The sequence below is a fragment of the Camellia sinensis genome, chromosome 4, assembly GCF_055761805.1.
Source record: "Camellia sinensis isolate YWXY chromosome 4, ASM5576180v1, whole genome shotgun sequence".
NCBI lineage: Eukaryota > Viridiplantae > Streptophyta > Magnoliopsida > Ericales > Theaceae > Camellia > Camellia sinensis.
This window is the reverse complement of record NC_138964.1, coordinates 22,085,907-22,110,722: the sequence shown is the minus strand read 5'-3', so window position 1 is coordinate 22,110,722 and position 24,816 is coordinate 22,085,907. Positions and strand designations below refer to the sequence as shown.

At 38.0% G+C, this 24,816-nt stretch overlaps 1 long non-coding RNA gene across 3 annotated transcripts in view; it reads left to right on the top strand.

Moving 5' to 3' along the window:
* The first annotated feature begins 4,894 nt into the window (after positions 1-4,894).
* The window catches only part of LOC145824520 (uncharacterized), a 41,653-nt gene continuing 21,731 nt past the window's right edge, over positions 4,895-24,816 (top strand). The window contains exons 1-4 of one of the 3 annotated variants that reach the window (XR_014366105.1): positions 4,895-6,521; positions 8,313-8,348; positions 8,942-9,047; positions 23,426-23,686. This is a non-coding gene — a long non-coding RNA (uncharacterized LOC145824520). Of the gene's footprint in view, positions 6,522-8,312; positions 8,349-8,941; positions 9,235-23,425; positions 23,687-24,816 lie in introns of those variants that run through there. The other 2 variants (XR_014366104.1, XR_014366103.1) reach the window with 2 other exon arrangements.

The following is a 24,816-nucleotide window of genomic DNA, read 5'->3' as shown; positions in this document are numbered from 1 at the left end:
ACAAATTTTTAAGGGTGGGAATTTGTTTTGTGACGAAAAATAAAATTTAGCGATGAAAAAAAATTTCGTCACCTATTATTTTATTTATTTTATGCATTTGGTGACGAAATTTTGTTTTCGTCTCTAAAAATAGTATAATTAGAGACGAAATCTTATTTTCATCACTAAAACATGTATATTTGGAGACGAAATAGTTTTTGTCATAAGTTTTCGTCACCATAGACCTTTTTTGTTGTAGTGTATATAACTATACCAAACATATAGAGAGATAGAGAAAATGATAAAAACATACTTGAAAGTAGTTCTATGGCAAAACCCAAATGGTCTTTGTCAATTGCCATTGCAACCACAAGAACCAATTTTGCCTTCGAAAATGTCATCTGAATTGTATCAGCCAAAGCTTTGGCAGATTCCTTGGTATGTGCTGGAAAACATAAATCATATAAGCTATAACCCTTAAAATTTCGTTTATAAAAGATTGAGGCTGTGTTTGGATCTTTGATACTAGCCTCAAACCAACCCTTACAAATTTCGTTTATAAAAGATTGAGATTGTGTTTTTGGATCCTTGATTTGAGGAGGGATTTGTGAAGGGAAAAGAAAAGGCAGGGAAAGTGAAAAAAAATAATCTTATATTTCTTGTTCTTTTTGTTCTATAAATTCCTCTGCAAATCCAAGATCCAAGCATAACCTGGAAGACAAAAATGTTTATATGGGCCACATCCCCTTGATGCTCGTTCATACAATTGTTTTACTTGACAAAAAAGAGAGGCAAAAAAGAGAGCAACTTGGATACAGCAAAATTTTATGGTAGTATATATAGCAATTTTGTTCTAATGTTCTAGGGAAAATGGAAAATAGAAACATAAGGTCCGCACCGCAGTTGCAGCATTTTCGAGTTGGTAAGATCCAAGCATTGAGAGTTTTACACCAAACAACTCAATGACCTGCATAATTTGATAGAAGTTCATAGTTCATATAACAACCAAATATATCAATGAACATTAGACATATAAGAAAGCAAAGCATTAAACTACTTGGAAAAGATACCGTATGGCGGGTGGCAGATAGACAAAATTGACATTAGAAATTATTGTTTTGTTTATCAAAAACCGACGGTTCGATTGACAAATAATAGCGGGTTTAAGGGAGTCTCACAGTTAAAGAGAGCAATAGCTGCATATCTATTTTATAAATCAAATAAGGAACAAAACAATAGAAATAAAGGAGGAAGAGGAAGATAGGATATAAGAAGATGATAATGAAGAAGAAACTTTGTTTCCTACCTTTATCATCAACAAAGATAAGGTTTTTTAGGCCTCCTGTTCATAAATGTCCAAAGGGAAAAAGATATGATCAGCTACTGAGTTGCAAATTTTGAAAATAAACAAGGTAACATAGAATTCACATATCTTCAACGAGAAAAATGTGATGAAACCAAAAAGTCATTTGCAATGTCACCAAACCATTCCAAACATCAAATCTAGAACAAGCAAATTATTTTTCAATATGATGCAACAAAACCTCACTTTGCAATCAAGTCTATATTATTTAAAAACAAAAAATGAAAAGTCTTAAGTTTCGGACTAATAAGAATATCTTGTTTCATTAGCGCATACAGTGCATATTTCTAAGGCAAGGGATCTGCTTAAGGAGTGCCGAGCCTCTAGGTGTTATGCTGGGATGCAATTTTGAACTCTGATCCAGAAACAAACCAGAGCAAACCAATGGAAGAAAATAAAGATGCGTACGGTAAACAAGCTGTAAACCTAATAAGATGGCATAATAAACAAAATAATTGACAGTTTCTCACACTTGATTCGGGGATGAAAATTACATCTCCAGCATAAATAAGCCTTGGGTTGTCCAACTTATTCAACTCTTATATTTTCTATTCATATAAAAATAAAATAGATTAAAAAAATTAAAAAATTTATTTTTTACTAATTTTTCAAAACACCACATAGATTTGAAAAAAAAAAAATTTAAAAAATAATATGAACTGAATTGTGCTGTGTTGTGTGTGTGGGGCTGCTCTGGTACTGTGCAATAAAAATAAAAAATGTAAAAGTTATGGCCGGTTTGAATTTTTACGGATCAGAGAATCTGAAATTATTTTATATAAAATCAAAATTAAAAAAATACATACAATCACACTTATTTAGAAAATATGGTTTAAAAAAAAAATATATAATCACACTTATTTAAAAAATGAGATTAAAAATAAATATTATCACACTCACTCAAATTAAATGTGATTAAAATATCAATCTAATTTTTTTATCACACTTTCAATAAAAATGAGATAATTTTATTTGTAAAAGTGTGATCTTTAACTGTTTTTATAGCAGTATATTTTATATAAAAGAAAAAAACAACATTTGTATCATTAAAATATAATTATTTAATTATAAAATTTTGACACCAGAATATATCATAATTGAATTTTTTGAGATGTTCTAAAAAAGTACACTTTTTGACTTATTGGCTTATATGGGTTTGGTTTGAGTTGGGTTTGATGTAATGTGTTAGGGAGGTGATGTGATTTAAATAAGATGATGTGACTTAAATACGATAGTGACTTTTTGACTTTTTGTATTATTTAGGTCAAGTTTGACATACTTCAAATAATCCATCTTTTTATCTTTTTTCTATCACATCACCTCTCTACTTTTTTACACATTATTTTGTAAAAAGACAAAAAATATACTTATTTAAATCATCCCAAACAACCCCTTAGTGTACCCCAAACCAAGCCTTAATATTTTGTCATTTTTGCATGACGCTGTTAGCGATTGAGACTCTTAAATGTTAGTTCAATTCTAACAATTTTATCCCTCTCCCTTCTCAAGTCTTGTTCATAAGCATTGCATGGGTATTAGTTAATAAAATTTAAAATAATTATACATTTTTTATGACACACATTTTTATAGTTATTAAAAACATTTATTTATGTCAACTTTATTAACAAACGCCAATAATTCATAAAATAATAGAAATGTCAATTATTATTTGAAAAATGTGGATGATATACTATGAGATTGTCTTTAATCTCAATTTATATGTAAAAAATATAGTTATTTTTATGGGATGTTCTTTAAAATTATTTTTATTTTATATTTTTTGAAAAAATATTTTGTTTATTTTCATTTTTGAAGAAAAATGGTTTTTATTTTTTTATTTTTTCAAAAATAATTTTTGCAATTTTTTTAACTATTGGCCAAATAATTTGTCATGATTTAGATATATATGGCGATCTAAATTTTTTAAAATATAAAAAAATTAAATATTTAAAAAAAGTAAAAAAATATTTAAAATACTAAAAAATTAAAATAAAAATTACATATCTAACATAAAAATAATAATTTTAAAAAAAAATTAAATATTTAAAATATTTTTAAAAAAAAAGGTTAATTGGTGATAAATTCAATATAAGAAGGGTATAAAACATTAAGTCCCAGAGATATTTTTTTTATTGATGAGAGGTCCGCACTTTGCGTAATAATTTGGTAAAAAAATCCTAGAGAACAGTTTGTTTCCAATTTTACCCTTTGACTTTTTTTTATCTGTTTCACTTTTCGTTGACTATCTGTTGAAATTATTTTTATCTGTTAAAACCCCTATCTGTTCAAATTTTTTTTTATTTAAAGTTTTTATCTATTGAATTTTTTTATCTGTTCAAATTCTTTATTTGTTAAAATTTCTATCTGTTCAAATTCTTTTATCTATTCATTTTTTATTTGTCCAACGAAACCTTGTCTTCCCTCTCTGGCTACCCCTTGTAAAAAAATTGCCCACAAAATTAGGTTCCACCAAGTCTTATCAACCATTTTAGAACACATGTTTATTCAAATCCATTAACAATTCCCAACATATATATATATATATATATATGTGTGTGTGTATATAGTGTATGAATTTTATCCACGCACTCATACAGTTGCACATACATATATACACTTACAAATATACATACATACACTCACACAAGCACCTATCTGTTCCAAATCTGTCTCATACATACATACACTCACAGATACACATACATATACCAACACCTATCTGTTGCAATCCAAACCAAACCCTATATGTTCTAATTTTTTTTCTTCTCTCTCTATTCAAATCCAAACCAAACCCAGGGGCGTAGCTATCTTGATGGCAGTGGTGTCAGTTGACACCACTAAACTTCAAAATTTTGTTAAAGAATATATGTAAATTTCATATAAAAGTTTTGAGTATTAACAAATTGAACCCAATAGATCTAGAAATAAAATACCAAGTTTTGAAAGTTTACAAATTGACTTCAGTGGAGTTAGAAACAAAAATCAAACCTTATGCTGCATTTTTAATCTTCTATAAATAAATTCATAATTTGTTCATGTTAGACACTTATTCCATAGCATTTTTTTTTAAACCATTTAAGTTGAGTTCATATAATCTAGCAACTACTCCATTTATGGCCAATTAATGTCATAACGCAATCTAATTTGTTTGTCTTTGTACCCTTTATTTGTTGATTTGTTGGCCTATTTATTTGAGATTTCTCCCACATCACTTTTCTAAACTATCCAAAATTTGATTCATCCACATCTTTTGTAAATCACCCAAGTTCGAATTACATAATTTAAAGGCTACTCTACACATAACCAATTGATTTTATGTTTGCTGTCTCAAATAATTCTGAGAGTTAGTTATGTTGCATTTATCCTCGAATAATTCTAACAATTTGTTCTCACTCAAGTCTCAACAATATAGTTCTCTAACGACCATTGTAGTGTCTATTCTTATAATTTTTTTTTTTGGTTGAAATATTAAGATTTTTTTAAATTAGTAATTTGAATTATTCTTTTCAATGTAATCGAAAATATATATGTAATTTACAACTATCATGTGAATGCTAATATTATTAATAGGTTTTGTAGAACTAAAAATACAAAATAATAACAATGTTGACTGGTTAAATGACACTACTAACTGAAATTCCTAACTACGTCCCTGCAAACCTTATCTGTTTAGATGTACAAATCACGAACACCACAATCCAAAACAAATAGCAAATAAACCCAAACACCACACAGACCACCACAATAACAAACAAACCAAAACAAACAAATCACAATCCATCTCTCTCACCCTACCTTTTACTCTCTTTCTCTCTCTACTCCTCCGCACCACCACCACTGCCGTGACACTAGCGTCGTTGTCCGTTTTGCGCCGCTATCTTCTTCCATTATCGCTGTAGCCCTTCGTCTTTCGTTGTTGTTATCATCGCCGCCGAAGGCCACTCAGATTTGCAGATCGATCGTCGTCAGTCCTCCACTCCACAGATCCGTCACCGTCTATCCTTGTCAAATCTACAAATCAGCGAGAGGACTGCTCTGTGTAGAGCCGATCTGAGATCTAGATCAAACAGTTATGGATGAGGTGGAGGCTAAGGTTTTTGTGTGTGTGTGTAACGAACCCATCACCTAAAATGGTTAACACTTAATTAATTAAGGAGATTTGGATTTTAATTGCTAATTATTTTAATTTAATCCGAGATTTATGAAAATTATGGAGACGGATTCGTATGTGATTCTATTGATAATTTATTTTGGAATTAGAAATTGAAAGCCTAAATGGCGATAATACAAATGGTGAATTGAATTATTTTAATTTCGAGTATCAGACCATATGGGAGTTCAATTAAATTTTCGATTTAGATTTATAAAATTAAAGATTTGATCAATTGGGTCCGAATTGGAGTTAATTAAGTTATGAGGATTGAGAATTAAGATTATTATGAATTAAATTTATTAATGAGACACTCAATTTTTAATATGTAATTTATAAAGCGAAGATTTTGAAGTTTAATCTGAAATTAAAGACCTTAATAATTTTAGGAACCAAAATTGATGATGAAAATAAGTTTAATTTGATGTTTAGGGCCTTTTGGGAGTTTGATTAAAAATTTGATTCAGACTGATAAATTTAAATATAATTAATTGGGCTCTAATGGAATTCAAATTAGATTAATTAAATTATGAGAGATTGTGATTAGTTGTAACTAATTTAATTATGTGTTAATTAAGATTTATTAAGACTAAGTGTTATCTAAATTAAGCTAATCTTATTCATGAATTAAATTAAGAAGGAATCTAGAATTGTGAGTGTGTGGGTGTAGAGAGAAACCTGTGTGGGTGTGCTGAGAATTCTGGTTATACCAGTGTGTGTATACACGTGTGATGTTGAGACAAAGGTGTGTGTGTGCTGGTGAGTTTTAGAATCAATGAAAAAAAAAAAAAAAAAAAAAAAAAAAAAAAGTGGTGAACTCAATATATATGTTGAGTAGGAACGCAATGGAAGCAAAAAGGACCAAGAGAGAGAAAGAGGAGGACCAAGAGAGAGAGAGTTAGCTGCTGGAAATCCAACTCAAGAGTTCAAGAAGAAGAAGAAGAAATAAGGAAGGAAAAGCAAGGAAAGGTGTGGAATTAAAGGGGAGTTTAAGAATTTATCAAAGATTCATCAAATTCAAGAGTTTAGGTAAGAAATTCAAGCTTAATCCTTATAGATTGATTACTTAACAACCAAAATCAAGAAGCAAACGGGTTGAATTTCATGGAAATAGAAAGAATTAGGAAAAGAATGAAGAAAATTTGAGTTAGGTTTGATAATTAAGAAATTGATGTTGTAATTTAATTTTTGAGTTTGATATTTGTCATCCTTCATAAATTTGAAGTCTAACCTTACATGCATGTGGATTTCCAAGATTCTAGACTTTAATTCATGATTTAAAGGTTTATGAGCTTAAATTAAGTTTGATATGAAGAAAAGTAATAAAAACCTAAATTAGAACAATTCAAGAAATAAAATTATGATTTGAAAATATAAAATAGTTAGTTTTGATCTTAATTTCATACATGCAAATGATTATTTATGAAGTTTATAATTTTAATTTCATGTCTTGAAGGAAGATAGAAAAGGGTTTGAAGTCAATTTTATATAAACAAAAAAATAAATTAACAAGAAAATGAGTTTGGTTCATGATTACGAAAATTAACTTAGAAATTAATTATTTTGAGTTTGATTTTGAATATCTTATATGAATTTGAGCCTTATTTTTACATGCATGTAATTTGGAGAAATTAAGGAATTAATTAATGAACATGGTTAAGGTTAATCAATATGAAAACAATTATAATTCTTCAAATGAGCTTGGGTTTGGAAACCTTGATATATATGAGATGTAAAATCTACATGCATCATAGATTTCTTGGAATTGATTTCATGTTTTGATGAAATAAGAACTAAGCTTTGGAAAATTATTAAATTATGAACAAATGAGTTCAATTTTTAAATTAAAGGAGTTTTGATGTAAATGATTTAAAATTGATCATATTTTCTTAATTCTTTAAGAGTTGTATGTTTTTAGATAAGCTATGTCTGAACCCAAGTCTTGAAATTATTTTGAAAGCTCAATTCAAGTTTTAGAATTGTGAACTTGGAGTTGGGCTTGATACGAAGAACATGAATTGAGTTGAATTTGATGAATTTGAAGTTGTGTGTACATGGATGTAAAGGATTGTCATGAGTTTCATATTTGAGTACAGACATGCATTTCATAATGATTTGAAGGCTATTTGGCACATGCAAGCATGATAATGTTGAATTTCATGAAATTGGTCATCAATTGTACTATTTAAGATGAAAATGAAGCCTATATTTCACATGCATGTATATTTCAAAATGATATGGAAATTAATTTGCATGAGCTTTGAAGTTATGAAGTGAGCTTGATATGATTCGAGTTTATGAGATGGATTTATGTAAATTTGAGATTCAAATCTTGTAAAATTGGCCCTTATATTCATGTTAAAAGTTATATGGTAGAAATATGAGTCTTATGATATTACTTACATTGGTTGGAACCAAGTTTTGAAGCTCAAACATAATCTAGGAAAACCTAGAATTCAACATGTCCGCTCGAGCGTGGAGACTCTCGCTCTAGCGTATCCTGTTTTACTAGACTCCTCGCTCGAGCGTCAAAAGTCTCGCTCAAGCGTAATTTGCAAGCAACCAGTACTTTTGCAGACAAAAGGGGTTCGCTCGAGCAAACAAAGCTACGCTCGAGCGGAGCGCCTTGTTTCAGAAATTTTGAAAAGATGTTTTATCCTTCTTTTTCCGTTCTCTTTCATTTCTAAGCACTCTTAGGCATATATTGAGCATTATAAAGGGATTAAAAGAGTAGGAAAGAAGCCTAAGAGAACTAAACAAGTTAAGAATTGAATAAATTGTATTGTGACTTGATTTCTATGTGTATGATGAATTGTGTAGGGTCAACCACAAGGGCGAACCAGGCATTTGAACACTGTGAGTAATAACTCTGTCAAGCTCTGTTTACAAGTATTTTCTGATTGATATGATACGATCTGTTTTCTGAAATGCTATTTTATGAATTATGAATGAATGCCCATTTTTCTGAAATGTATTTGTGGCATCCTTAGTTCATGTGGCCCTCGCTCGGGGGTAACAATACCGTAGCCAATATATACGTGGCCCTCGCCCAGGGGTAACAATACCGAGGCCTATATTCACGTGGCCCTTGCCCGGGGGTAACAATACCGAGGCCTATATTCACGTGGCCCTCACCTGGGGGTAACAATACCATGGCTACTTGCATGAAGGTCGTCGGTACCGACTATACTTGTGGGTCTCAGGACCAAGTTGATATGATAGCTAATGGGTGTACCACGTATGATCTTATGCAAAATATGAGTATGAACATGCATCTGAATCTATTTCTGATTTGAAATCTAAATATGCATAAGACTCTGTTTCCGATAAGAATATGTTTATGATATAAACTCCAATTTTCTGACTCTGTGATAGACATCATTCATTAAAACCCTTTATTCTGTTATTATTCACTGGGCTCTAGCTCACTGTATTATTTATGTATGTAGGTGATCAGGTGCGTGACCAGGCTTAGAGGCATCTGCTTGGAATCTGTTTTTGTCAACCAACCTGTGTGCCTCTCATGGAGGTTCCGGAAATGTCAAGTGGTTTTGGGTATGTGATTAAAGTTCAAGTTTTGTTTTCTTGTTTGGTTAAACAAGTCTTTGTTTATTTTGTAAATAGGGCTAAGTCCCTTTTTGTCTAATCTGTATTTATAGAATGACGTAAAGATGATGTGTATATATGTATATAAAAAGTTAAAAAATTTTCTGTCTCATATAAGTCTGCACAGTTCAATGGACGTTGTATATTTGTTATTTGCTTCCGCTAGCCCCTAATATTATGTTAATTTGTCTCAGAGGCCTTCGGTAATCCCAGGATTACTGGCCGGTTACAATGCTAAATGTCACGACCCCAAACCGCCCTTAGTAGGATGGTGCCGTGATGGCCTGTAATCCGAGATTACCGAAGGCCAATTTCCAAAATTCACACACAACAGAGTATAAATGTATGGGGCTCACGAGTACGGAAGCAATATATTAAATCAGATTAGTCCATAAGAGCTGTGCGTAAGTCAAATGAAATGGCAAACATCTTCACATGGGTTACAACTTAATTACAATGAAGCAAAGTACAAATTACATCTTGGTCAAAAGGCTTCTCAAGCCGATGTGTGCAAAATACAAGTATTACAAATCGAGAAGCATAATTTTCAAGACTGCCGACGTGAATTACAAGTCAAGCCGACATAATCAAAAATCCAAAACAAGCTCCAGAATCACATCTAGGCGTCATCGCCTTCTTACTCATCACCTACATATATATAGAGAGGGTGAGCTTGGACACTCAGTGAATGATACAAATAATAAAGGGGTTTGCATGAATAATAAGCCAAAGTCTTTTCAAAACAATGCAAGTCAAAACTTATATAACAAGGGATGGACCTCGTCCATCTAACAAATCATCAAAGCTTCGAGGGATGCTTACTAGCATCAACATATTACAATCGATAACATTCCGGCAGGCAAATCCACGCGGTAAACCGTCAGTGGCAAAACAAAACGAAGCAAGAGAGATATTTCGAATAAGGGTGCTACAAAAGTTTAGAGTCCTCTAGCACAAAGGACCTATGTTACGAAGGCCCGTAGCCCCCTAACACGAGAGTACTGCGAAAGTTTAGAGTCCTCCAGCACAAGTGACTTTCAAAACAAGATGTGCTGTGAAAGTTTAGAGTCCTCCAGCACAAGGGACTTTCAAAACAAGGTGTGTTGCGAAAGTTTAGAGTCCTCCAGCACAAGGGACTTTCAAAACAAGGTGTGTTGCGAAAGTTTAGAGTCCTCCAACACAAGGGACTTTCAAAACAAGATGTGCAGTTGCATTATAGTCCCCTAGCACTAAGGACTTTCCGAGAAGGTCATCAAAACAAGACAATGCTTGATATACAAAATAGGGACAATTATTCATGCTTAACAAATATTTTCAAAACAAAGCAAAGCAAAGTCTTCATCAAAACATATAACATAGCTTTATTAAAAATACCACTCATATAGTTCTGCAAACGTCGGGGTCAAGGCAAGTCCAAGTCCTACAAACACATGGCAAAGTCTATTGAATGCACTTCTCAAAACAAGTCTGGCATGCATGCAAATGACCTCGGCATTCTCCAAAAGCTAAGTCAAATCAAATCAAAACATAGTTTTTCATCGCTGGAAAACAAGCTGGGCAACTACTAGGTCTAGGCCGAGGTCCCACACCTCCTTGCCGAGGTGTGGCCTCGATGGCCACAGTCAAAGAAATGAAGTCGGGAAAAATCTGGGTTTCCCTCTCTTGAAGAATATGACGAACATGAAGAACATGAACATGAGAAAGATGAATGCAAAGATTAAAACTTGCTATTACAAAATTTGAGATTTCATGCTAAGAATCCGAAATCATGGACCTGGGTACCCATATTCAAAGATCTTGAGAGAACAAACATAAAAACATAGTTATAGATGCAAACTTTTCGGATCAAACAAGGCTTTTCTTCAAGAACACATGAAGACCGTTTTCTCTTTCTAAAGCCAACTTTAAATCAATGCATGACGTGCAAAACAAGTTTGATCGTGCAATGCAGCTAGATGATCGATAAGAACAACAAGAGTAGGTTAAGATTCTAACCTCAAAACTCGAATCTAACGGTTCAAGCTCCAACGATCAAGCTTGGAACTTCACTCTCTCTCTTACTCAAAACTTCTCCTCCTCCTTCGTAGAGCTTATCTCTCTAAAAGACAAGATTTGATACAAAAATGATATGTTTTCTCGACAGTCACTGACTTAACCCTCTGCTGGGACACGTGGCATCGGCTGATTGGCTCTACTAAAAAAGGTGACTGACTTATAAGACAAGACCATGACAAAGTGTATCTAACAAGCTACCCGGCAAGGCACTCCGGCAAGCGATGACATCGGCTAACAACAAGACTCCGCCAAGCAAGTGGCAAGAACATCGGCTTGGAAGGACATCACTTGACTAAGCTGTGCCACACCTTGGCCTAGATGTGCCACACCTCGGTCTAGGTCATACCATTCTAGGAACAAAATTGCTAGTGCAAGGATCAAGGATCTAGAACGCCTAGATAATAACATCTCGGCCTAGATGAAGCACATCTCGGCCTAGGCAACGAGCACCTCGGCCTAGATGGTGACATCTTGGCCAATATGCCAGGGTGAAGATGGAGGTCAACCGAAGGGGTTCCAAGATAGTTCTAAGTGTGGAAAGGTTCCAAGGTGTCTAGGCTCAAGATTACCTCGGCAACACACCAGGCAAGAACAAAGCATGCAAGCAACATTCGAGCAAAACAAGACAAGATTTGCAAATGCACATATCAAAACAAGATCATACATGAATGTATGCAAGTATGACTAAGTTGAAATGAGGGTTGTTACATCCTACCCCTCTTAAAGAAGTTTGGTCCCCCAAACTTGAGTTACCTTGTTCCGAAAACAATTCTGGATGTCGGATTTTCATTTCCTCTTCCATTTCCCATGTAGCATCTTCACCGTAATGCTCCTTCCATTCAACTTTCACCATTGGTATCGACTTACTTCTCAACTGTTTCACCTGCCTATCGACAATCCATATCGGCTTCTCTTCGTAGCCTAAATCTTCGTTAATTGCAATTCCGAAATAGTCGATCACATGTAGTGGATCTCGAATATACTTCCTCAACACCGAAATATGAAAACATTATGAACTTGGCTCAATCCTGGCGGCAAAGCGAGTCTGTAGGCAGCGAGGTTAACCTTCTCAAGAACTTCAAAAGGCCCGATATAATGGGGTGCTAACTTACCCTTCTTCCCAAATCTTGTAACTCCTTTCATCGGCGAAATCTTTAGGAACACATGGTCCCCGACTTCAAATTCCAACTCTCTTCTTCTCTGGTCGGCATAACTCTTTTGTCGACTCTGTGCGGTTTTGATTCTTTGCTGGACGAGCTTAATCTTCTCGGTTGTTACTTGAATTAACTCGGGACCAAACAGAGCTTTGTCTCCTACCTCGGTCCAACATATCGGCGACCTACACTTCCTTCCATACAACGCTTCATACGGCGCCATGCCAATACTAGCTTGATAATTGTTGTTGTAGGTAAATTCCACCCATGGGAAATGTACTCCCCAACTTCCCTGGAGGTCCAATACGCAGTCTAAGCATATCTTCAAGTGTTTGAATCGTCCTCTCTGTTTGCCCATCAGTCTGGGGATGAAAAGTTGTGCTAAACCTCAACTCGGCTCCGAAAGCTCTTTGTAGGCTCTGCCAAAATCTGGAAACCAACTTCGGATCTCGGTCTGACACAATTGACATCAGCACTCCATGAAGTCTAACAATCTCATTCACATATAACAAAGCAAGTTTATCGGCGTTGAAGGTGGTCTTAACAGGCAAGAAGTGTGCCGACTTAGTTAGTCTATCCACGATAACCCAAATCGAATCCATACCCTTTTGTGTCTTCGGCAAACCAACCAAAAAGTCCATGGAGATGTGCTCTCATTTCCACTCAGGAATCGGTAAGGGTTGAAGAAGTCCTGCTGGCCTTTGATGTTCTGCTTTCACTTGTTGACAATACAAACACTGCGACACGAATTCGGCTATTTCTCTTTTCATATTCGGCCACCAAAACGTCTGCTTCACATCCTGATACATTTTGGTGTTCCCTGGGTGAACAGCAAACTTGGAACCATGAGTTTCCTGCAAAATTTTCCTTTTTAACTCTGGGATGTCGGCCACACACAATCTTCCTTCAAATTTGAGCACTTGATTTTCTATGGTGTACCTTGATCTCGGCTTTGTGATAATCTCATCGGCTACCTTCTTGAAGAATTCATCCTCCATCTGTCTTGTCTTTACTTCATTAACAATAGTCGGCTCCACTAAGGTCGTGGTTAGACATGCCAGATTTCCAACCATCTTTCTGCTCAAAGCGTCGGCTACGGTGTTAGCTTTACCTGGATGATATTGAATCTGCATATCGTAATCTTTCAACAACTCAAGCCATCTTCTCTGCCTCATATTCAATTCCTTCTGAGTGAACAAGTACTTTAAACTTTTATGATCTGTAAAAACCTGACAAGAAGCTCCATACAAGTAGTGGCGCCAAATCTTCAAAGCAAATACCATGACTGTTAATTCTAAATCATGGGTGGGATAGTTCTTTTCATGTGGCTTCAATTGACGAGATGCATATGCTATGACCTTACCTCTTTGCATTAATACACAACCCAGACCCTTATGCGAAGCATCACTATAACACATGAAACTCTTCATTACCTGATGGTAGTACAAGAACTGGTGCTGCGACTAACCTCGTCTTCAACTCCTGGAAGGCTGCTTCCCTATCCTTAGTCCATTTGTAAGTTGCTCCCTTCTTAGTCAGTTGTGTCAACGGAATTGCAATCTTTGAGAAATCCTTCACGAACTTCCTGTAATAGCCTGCCAATCCCAGAAAACTACGAACCTCAGACACATTGGTCGGCCTCGGCCAATTCACAACGGCTTCAATTTTACTAGGGTCGACCGAAATACCATCTCCATCAATCACATGACCCAAAAATGAAATAGTGGAAAGCCAAAACTCACATTTGTTAAACTTAGCATACAATTTCCGATGGCTCAAAGTCTGTAAGGTAAGTCTCAAATGACCCTCGTGTTCAGCTTTACTCTTAGAGTAGATCAATATATCATCGATGAAGACAACCGCAAACTCATCTAGTTATGGCTTAAAGACTCTGTTCATCAAATCCATAAATGCTATAGGGGCATTGGTCACTCCAAAAGGCATTACTAAAAACTCGTAGTGGCCATACCTCGTCCGAAAAGCGGTCTTCTCAACATCCTCGTCTTTGACTTTAAGCTGATGGTAGCCCGACCTAAGGTCAATTTTGGAAAAGACTCATGCTCCTTACAACTGATCAAACAAATCATCTATCCTCAGCAACGGGTACTTATTCTTAATGGCTACCTTATTCAGTTCCTGGTAATCAATACAAAGACGAAGTGTACCATCCTTCTTCTTAACGAACAAGACGGGTGCTCCCCAAGGTGAAGTACTCGGCCTAATAAAACCCTTATCTATCAACTCTTGCAGTTGAAGTTTCAATTCCTTAAGCTCGGCGGGGGCCATCCTATAGGGTGTTTTAGAGATGGGCTGGGTTCCCAATATGATGTCAACAGTAAACTCTACCTCTCTATCAACTAAGTGACTCGGCAAATCATTTGGATAGACGTCGGGGAACTCATTAACAACTGGGACATCGGCTAACTCAACACTTCCTTTCAGATTACTTAGTACAATACACAAATAACCTTGCCACCCTTTTTGGATCAACCTATAGGCTTTCATGGATGAAATTAAGTATGGTGGGGATACTACCCCTTTACCCTGAAACGTGACCTCGGCTACGTTTGGGGGCTTTAACGTGACACTTTTAGAAACACAATTTATGGATGCGTGATTTGTCACTAACCAATCCATCCCCAATATAACATCAAAATGAGTTATGTCCAATGGCATTAAATCAGCTAAAAATTCAACATTCCCAATCACAACGACACATGCTCGATAGATGGATGCAACATTCATAGATCTCCCAGATGGAGTAGATATAGATAACATATAATCAAGGGGTTTTAGTTTCCTATTAATCTTCTCGGCAAACTTAGCAGAAATGAATGAATGCGTAGAACCCGAATCAATCAATACATATGCATTTTGAGAGCAAATTGAGAGTATACCTGACACCACTGTCTCAGTGTTCTGAGTGTCTCCTAGTACTAGTGCAAAAACTCTGCCTTGCCTCATCGGTCCTTTCCCAACGTTACCTTTCTGCACGGAACCCGAGGTATTCTCATCCTTCTTACCATCATCAGCCCTTGTTTTAGGACAGTCCCTCACAAAGTGACCTATTTCTCCACATTCATAACAAGCTCCAGACGCCCGACGACAGACTTCGAAATGTGGCTTCCCACAACTTGAACATGTCGGCTTAGTTCCACTCTCTTGTCTTGGGTTGCCCGAACTGCCAACATGCGCTTTCTTCTTGGTACCAAACTGTGCTCGGCGATTGTCATAATTCTGTCTCTTCCTCTGGCTCTCTCCCGAACTCTGGTATCTGTTCAGGTTAGCTTCGGCCAGAATGGCTTTGTCCAATACTCCGGCGTAAGTCGGCATGTTGAGCATGTTAACTCGGTCTTGTATCGGTCTACGCAGCCCACTTTCAAACTTTCTAGCCTTCACATATTCATCATTAACCATGTGGGGTGCATACCTTGCCAACTCAGTAAAGGCGCGGTCATATTCAGCTACTGTTCTACTACCTTGCGTCAAAGTCTGAAATTCGGTAGCCTTGCGATTTCGAACACTTAAGGGAAAATGCTTGGTGTAAAACAACTCCAAAAATTGGGTCCAGGTCAAGTCTGGATTGCCTTCTCGAACCATCATCCACCATCTGCGGGCGTCGTCATCTAGTGTAAAAGCTGCTAATGTCACATTCTGGGTGTCGGTGCTGGGAAAGATCTCGAACAGCTTCTCCATTTCCAAAACCCACGCTTCGGCTTTCATTGGCTCTATACCCCCTTGGAATCTCGGTGGCTTCATTTTCTTGAACTCTCTGATCAAAGCTATCGTGCCGTCCCCATATAAAGCTGGCTGTGGGGGCACTTGTGGTACTGGAGGAGGTGGGGGTGGAACTGTATTTCGGCCGTTTGTCTGCTCGGCCTGAGTCGACGTAGCAGTAGCGTACTGCTGTCTTGTCTGCCTTAACTCGTGGGCCAAACCTTAAACTAATCTTTCCAGTCTGTCTAGTCTGTCCTCGGACTGATCTCGGCCAACTGGAGGTCTACCTCTACTCATGATGCCATGAGTATGCAAAATATGACTTTAAAACAAAATGAACAAGTAATCACGTAGGCAAGTAACAGTTAAGCATGCCGAGACAATGCACACCTTGTTCACATAGCAAGCAATATGATGCAATCCTAACATCCTTCTAAGGGAAAATCCTATGCTCTTTAGGACTCAAAGTGTGTGAATAACGTATACTAAGGAACTTGTGCTCTGATACCATTCTGTCACGACCCCAAACCGCCCTTAGTAGGATGGTGCCATGATGGCCAGTAATCCGAGATTACCGAAGGCCAATTTCCAAAATTCACACACAACAAAATATAAATGTATGGGGCTCACGAGTACGGAAGCAATATATATAAATCAGATTAGTCCATACGAGCTGTGCTTAAGTCAAATGAAATGGCAAACATCTTCACATGGGTTACAACTTAATTACAATGAAGCAAAGTACAAATTACATCTTGGTCAAAAGGCTTCTCAAGCCGACGTGTGCAAAATACAAGTATTACAAATCGTGAAGCATAATTTTCAAGACTGCCGACGTGAATTACAAGTCAAGCCGACATAATCAAAAATCCAAAACAAGCTCCAGAATCACATCTAGGCGTCATCGCCTTCTTGCTCATCACCTACATATATATAGAGAGGGTGAGCTTGGACACTCAGTGAATGATACAAATAATAAAGGGGTTTGCATGAATAATAGCCGAAGTCTTTTCAAAATAATGCAAGTCAAAACTTATATAACAAGGGATGGACCTCGTCCATCTAACAAATCATCAAAGATTCGAGGGATGCATACTAGCATCAACATATTACAATCGATAACATTCTGGCAAACAAATCCACGCGGTAAACCGTCAGTGGCAAAACAAAACGAAGCAAGGGAGATATTTTGAACAAGGGTGCTACAAAAGTTTAGAGTCCTCTAGCACAAAGGACCTATGTTATGAAGGCCCGTAGCCCTTTAACACGAGAGTACTGCGAAAGTTTAGAGTCCTCCAGCACAAGTGACTTTCAAAACAAGTTGTGCTGCGAAAGTTTAGAGTCCTCCAGCACAAGGGACTTTCAAAACAAGGTGTGCTGTGAATGTTTAGAGTCCTCCAACACAAGGGACTTTCAAAACATGATGTGCAGTTGCATTATAGTCCCCTGGCACTAAGGACTTTCCGAGAAGGTCATCAAAACAAGACAATGCTTGATATACAAAATAGGGACAATTATTCATGCTTAACAAATACTTTCAAAACAAAGCAAAGCAAAGTCTTCATCAAAACATATAACATAGCTTTATTAAAAATACCACTCACATAGTTCTACAAACGTCGGGGTCAAGGCAAGTCCAAGTCCTACAAACACATGGCAAAGTCTATTGAATGCACTTCTCAAAACAAGTCTGGCATGCATGCAAATGACCTCGACATTCTCCAAAAGCTAAGTCAAATCAAATCAAAACATAGTTTCTCATCGCTGGAAAACAAGCTGGGCAACTACCAGGTCTAGGCCGAGGTCCCACACCTCCTTGCCGAGGTGTGGCCTCGATGGCCACAGTCAAAGAAATGAAGTCGGGAAAAATTTGGGTTTCCCTCTCTTGAAGAATATGACGAACATGAAGAACATGAACATGAGGAAGATGAATGCAAAGATTAAAACTTGCTATTACAAAATCTAAGATTTCATGCTAAGAATCCGAAATCATGGACCTGGGTACCCATATTCAAAGGTCTTGAGAGAACAAACATAAAAACATGGTTCTAGATGCAAACTTTTCGGATCAAACAAGGCTTTTCTTCAAGAACACATGAAGACCGTTTTCTCTTTCTAAAGCCAACTTTAAATCAATGCATGACGTGCAAAACAAGTTTGATCATGCAATGCAGCTAGATGATCGATAAGAACAACAAGAGTAGGTTAAGATTCTAACCTCAAAACTCGAATCTAACGGTTCAAGCTCCAACGATCAAGCTTGGAAGTTCACTCTCTCTTTTACTCAAAACTTCTCCTTCTCCTTCGTAGAGCCTCTCTCTCTAAAAGATAAGATTTGATACAAAAATGATATGTTTTCTCGACAGTCACTGACTTAACCCTCTGCTGGGACACGTGGCATCGGCTGATTGGCTCTACTAAAAAAGGTGACTGACTGATAAGACAAGACAATGACAAAGTGTATCTAACAAGCTACCCGGCAAGGCACTCCGGCAAGCGATGACATCGGCTAACAACAAGACTCCGGCAAGCAAGTGGCAAGAACATCGGCTTGGAAGGACAACACTTGACTAAGCTGTGCCACACCTTGGCCTAGATGTGCCACACCTCGGTCTAGGTCATACCATTCCAGGAACAAAATCACTAGTGCATGGATCAAGGATCTAGAACGCCTAGATAATAACATCTCGGCCTAGATGAAGCACATCTCGGCCTAGGCAACAAGCACCTCGGCCTAGATGGTGACATCTCGGCCAATATGCCAGGGTGAAGATGGAGGTCAACTGAAGGGGTTCCAAGATAGTTCTAAGTGTGGAAAGGTTCCAAGGTGTCTAGCCTCAAGATAACCTCGGCAACACACCAGGCAAGAACAAAGCATGCAAGCAACATTCGTGCAAAACAAGAAAAGATTTGCAAATGCACATATCAAAACAAGATCATACATGAATGTATGCAAGTATGACTAAGTTAAAATGAGGGTTGTTACACTAAACCTATAGGGACGGGTTTGGGTCGTGACAATGTATGCGTGTGTGTGTGTGTGTGTGTGTGTGTGTGTGTGTGTGTGTGATAATCCTCACCTCTGATTAGTGCTAAACTGTGTTCGAGCATGATAAGTAACTGATTAGAATGATATCCTGAATTGATTGTATGAGTGTATTGTTTTGAATGCATTTCTATCTGTTTGATTTCTGAATGAATCTGTTCGTGTTTTAATTTCGAACTAAGAATTGAAGATCTTATTAGCGACCGAATCAGAAATTGATTAGTATTTTATGCTAATTAGAATTTATGTGATTTTATAGTAGGTTTAATTAGAATTCAATTTGGAATGATTAAATTAGTATTATTGTTAAATTAATTGAACCAAGGTTTATTACATTTTTGCCATTGAGTGGAGTGACTCAAAAACCCACCCTCATTATGTCTTATTCATATTTGATGCATCATTTTGCTCATCCTCTAGACCAAACCGAGTGAGAAAGGGAGAGTGAGAGAAATTGAGTTCATCAAGAAGGATTTTGCTTGAACTTAGAAGAATTGAAGGGAATTTGCATATTTGGGCTTCCATACCTAGAATCCAAGACCTAAGGTAGGAATTCATCTTCTTACTTGTGAATTTAATTTGTTTCATGCCTAGTTCATGGAAATTTGGAGTTTAAAGTCAAGAATTAAATTGAAGAGTTGAATTGTGAGCTAATTCATGAATGCATATACATGTTCTTGCATTTTGAGGTTGTTTTCATGAAAATTCTTACATACATGTCCATGTTTTGGTTGTAGTCCATGAATTCACCATGATTTTGAGTTCAAACTTGCATTTGGTTATGTTTTGGAGCATTGGAGTTCTTAGAGACTCATGCATGTTATGTTTTTACATGATTTATGAAAGTTTCTTTGAAATTGGTGTTCAATTGGATTACCTTTGGGCTTGATTTTACAAAATTGATCTTCAAAACATGTTTTCAAGTGTTTTCCAGAAAATGGGCCCATAAGGTTGAGTTTTGTTGTGTTGAATGCTTGGTTTGAGCTTGGGAGGCAAATCTGAAAATTTTAGATTTTGGCTTCCACGCTCGAGCAAAGGATTCCACGCTCAAGCGACCATCTTTTGTTCAGAGCTCTGCTCGAGCGAAGGAATGTTGGCTCGAGCGTAGATTGCAAGCTGTCAAATTTTTTGGTGCACGCAGACGCACACTCGAGCGACGAGATCTACGCTCAAGTGAAGAGCTGTGTCTCACGCTCAAGTGAGCATCGAACGAGCATCGAGCGGGGATTTTCAACATCTAGCACTTTTTGCATTTTTGCAGACCGCTCGAGCAAGGAAGTCCACGCTCGAGCGACCCCTCTATTTTGGTAAGCTCGCTCGAGCGTAGAAATCCATGATCGAGCGAGACCCCTTGTAGACACCCCATTTTTGACCGACCTTAAGACTCAGACGTCACCGATTGGGCGCTTGGTGATATCGCATATTGTGCTCGTTCAGAAGTTTCAGAGTCTTGGCTGCGAGCCTTGCCTTCGGACTTTTGGACTCTTTCACGCCTTATCTCGGTTTGCGAACCAGGCTCGGTTTTCTCTGTTTTCTCTTCGCTAAGGGAGGGAGCGGTCTCGTAGATCATCTCTCAGTGGCCGTAGGCTACGTTTCGTGGTTGTAGGCCATTTTGCCCGTTTGGAGTCCGGTTTCCGGTTTTTCGGAGCCGTTGGCCGTGTGCCTCGGTTCGGGACCGCTTAACCACCTCCATTTGCTCCGGTTTTTGGTATACTTCTTATTTGCTCCCTTTTAAGGGACACTGTGGCCCGGGAAACCGACTTCGTGGTCGAACATCACTCCCGGTGCCTAACAGCCAGTTTTCGGGGCCTCGAACTGCACGTTTTGACCCCCGAACCTTCGTTTTGCATTGGTTTTGGTTCATTTTTGGCAGGGACCTCTGTTTCATTGGTAAGAAGGCCGTAGAAGGGTGGGAGGCTAGTAATTGTTCTGTCAGCCAACTTTATCCCTTCATCGCCCTCCGTCGCCCGATTTTCCTCACTTCAAAGCCAGTGTTGACCACCCTTGGGCCATTTTCTTGAACCTTTAACCACATATTTGTGATGCACACATCTGGGAGGCCACCACTATTTGGTGGCCGGCCAGTAATTACTGCTGACCCTTTTGAACCCCTTTGAAAAGTAGGTTGTTCTCTCTCCTGGTTCACTTTTTCTAGTGTTCAACCACAGTGTTGTGTTGTGCACACATGGGAGGCCCTCTTTCTGTGGTGGCTGGCCACTAATTCACTTGAACCTTTTGACCCTTGGCCGGCCAGCCATGGGGAGTAGCCGGCCGGCCACCTGCATCCTAGATAAGCAGCCGGCCATGCTCCTTGCATCAGCTACAGTGCTGATATGCATCTGTTTTCCCCCAGATTCTGTATCCGGAGGGGCTGCTTTTTGGGGGGAAACTTGATGGTTTTCCCTCCATTTCCCCCCCCTTTCTGTCTATATAACAGGAGCCCCAGCTCTGATTTTAGGGTTACAAAATTCGCCCCCAAGCCCTTGCCTTGTCTCTCTCTTTCTCCATACTTCCAAGCTCCAAACCTCTCAAGCCCTACACCCTTTTCTTCACCAACACCTAGCCCTACCCTTCCATCCTCCATTCCAGCAGCTGGAGGTTGTTTTTCAGAGCCTAGGAGTGCTGCAACTCAAGCCAAGAGGCTGTCAAGACTTGGTCTACTAGGGTAAGCTCCATTTCCCCCTTTTTTGGTCCATATTTTGTTCAATACATAAGCCATACTTTCTTGCTGTTTTGGGCTCCGACCCTAACTGGAACTAGGCTTATTTTGAGCCATTTTTCATGTTTGTTTAAGGGCCTCTCACTGTTTGAGGCCTCCTTGTTGCACTTGCTTCATTATCCCTCTTGTGTGCCTATTCCTTGTGTAGTATTTTTGGCCTACGTGTAGACTGTTTTGAGGCACGTCATAAACTGTGAAGTTGCTTATTTTGAGCCTTTCTTCAACATTTTTGAAGGATTTATCACTGTTTAAGGCTTCTATCTTCCACTTGCCTTTATATCTCTCTTTTGGCTCCTTTTTTGCATGATTTGCTAGCCTCTTTTGCTTCTGTTTTTGGGCTCTGGTCCAAACTACAAATGACCTTATTTTGACCCCCTATTCATGTTTAATTAAGGGTTTTTCATTGTTTGAGGCATCTTTTTTATACTTTGTGTTATATCTCTCTTTTTGGCCTTATTTTGCATAGCATTTTGCGCATATTTGCATACTGTTTTGGGTTCGGCCATCAACTGTAAAGTGCATTATTTTTGGCCCTTCTTCAACATTGTTGAAGGGCCCCTTTGTGTTTGAGGCCAGAAACCACCACTTGCTTCTTTGTCCATCTTTTGGCCCTTTTCTTGCATGAGAGCTTAGCTATACCTGTGTTGGTTTTCGTGGTTTGCCATAAAATGTAAAAGGTCATATTTTGGGCCCCTCTTCAACATTGTTGAAGGGCCCTAATCTGTTTGGGGTTAGCAGCTGTGAGTTGCTTCTTTATCTCACATTTAGGGCCATTTTTGCATGCTAGTTTTTCCCTATTTGTGTTTGCTGTTTGGCCTTGCTTAAAACTAAAAATGTTCTTGTTTTGGGGCTCCCTTGAATCTTTATTCACATGTCATAAGCAAATAATGCATGCTTGATGTAGCTACAAGTCATTTCATGTGCTTAATCTTGTATTTCGGGACCATTTCATGCATCGGGAGCCATGCTTTTATGATTCGGGACTGTTTTGGGTTATATTTTAACGCTGAAATTTGCATGCTTGTATGCCATATTCCATGCCTTGCCATATCTTGTTAGAGTGGCATTCGTGCCTTAGGTACGGTCCTCGGTTTGCGTGCATGTGTGCATGCATTTCGAGTGTCTCATTTTCATCTAATGGCCTCTTATGCGAGTGTGGCTGAGGTCCACTTGTGTTAGTGTAAGTCCATTTATGCATTGTGTATGCCATTTTATTTCATAGCATTGCGTATGCTAGGTTGTATGTTAGCGCATTGTGTATGCAATGTTACCTCGTGCATTGTGTATGCCATTTCATAGCATTGTGCATGCTAGGTTGTATATTAGTTGCATTCATGCATGTCATGCATATTACATTGTGTTTGGGATAGGAGTTAGCCCGAGCACGGGAAATGAGGTACGTTTCGTACTCCGAGTGACGGAACGTGTCTCAATTCCCAGTCACCGACACTCCGGATTGTCCATGATGGAGTTAGGTTTTAGTTGAGTTTTCATGTGCATTCATTCTATATTGAGTTGCACATTTCGACTCCTCGGCCATCATGCATCGAGATGCGTGATTGGTGGCACGAGAATCGAGGCATGCATACATTTGTGAAAATACATTGCTATGCCCCTTTCCTGCTCTCTGTTGCAGCAAATCAAGAATCAGCAAACTTTCGGAGCTTGGCGCGCTTTCCAAGAATAATTGTAAAATAGAGGCTAATCGGGGCATCCCAGTGGATTTCCGCACAAGGCAGCCCAGACATGCATCATCCATCATCAAAAGAAGAGTCAAGGCAGTCCCTGGCTTGTATGCCAATTTATTGTTTTCTTAGTTAATTCGGTAATTAATTAGGATTTTCGTACATATTTGGATTGTATTATTTATTCGGACTGTATTATTTGGGACTGTATTATTCTTTCGGACTCTCTGCGCGAGGGCAATGTTGTAATAAGTGTGCGTGTGTGTGATGTATGTCTTCCAACCCTACGTCTTTCTCCCTTTTATTTATCCGCTTATGATGGTTAGATTAGGGCATATTTCAATTAGCATACAGTATGATAGCATGTTTGCATTCATTCATCTGTATTGCATGCACCGGGCTCGGCGCATCATACTAACTGCATTGTATTTTCAATTCCAAGTTGAATACATGTTAGTTGTAGCATTTCATATGCCATGTTTAGAATAGCCGAGCCTGCTATAGTTGCATTTTTGCATGTGTTGCATTAGGCATTTCTGTATAATTAGGATCATGCATGGATTTCTAATAAGCTTCTTTTTTGGCTTGGAGTACTCGGTGAGTTTTATGCTTTAGCATCCTTGCATGCGTATGAGTGACTACCATGAATAGCATGCTTACCATGAGGCTATTTGCTTATGTGATATAACTGCCTGAATGCCTGTGGGTGAAGGTTGGGTTATTTGGATTGGAACAAATCATCAACTGTGAGTTTTAAGCCCACTAGATAGTGGCAAAACCATCTTTTCTTAAGCCCACCTGAGGGTGGCAAAATCTGCATTTTAAGCCTACTTGCGAGTAGCAAACCATCTTTCAAAAACAAACATGAAATGTTTTGTTCCAATTCAGGCGATCTAGTCTATACTTGTATGCTGTGCGCATCACATAGTAATCTAGGCTAATAACCGGATTAAGAACACATAATGTTTTCAAAACTTGATATCATGGTTAGTAGAGGCCGATCTTTGATCGGGCGAGCGGGGGTGCTCACGAAGTGACCTTCCCCTATCGTACCCAAGTTCCCGAGCCGAGGCAACTTTGGTGGTGACGGACACGTGGCCTTAGGCAAGCGAGTCAGGGTTTCCTAAATTTCCCCAAAATAAAATATTTAGGTGGCGACTCTATATCTGGAAAAGCAGTCCATGTTTGGCACTTCTTTCAAAATCTGTTTTCTCAAAACGATTTGCCGGATTTGGACTCTTTGGTTCAGATTACGAACCGTGACAATTTGAGAGTCCTGAGCTGTAGTGACCCCAATATCGAACAGAACGGGAGCTCACCCTCCCGAGGCGTTCGGGGGACG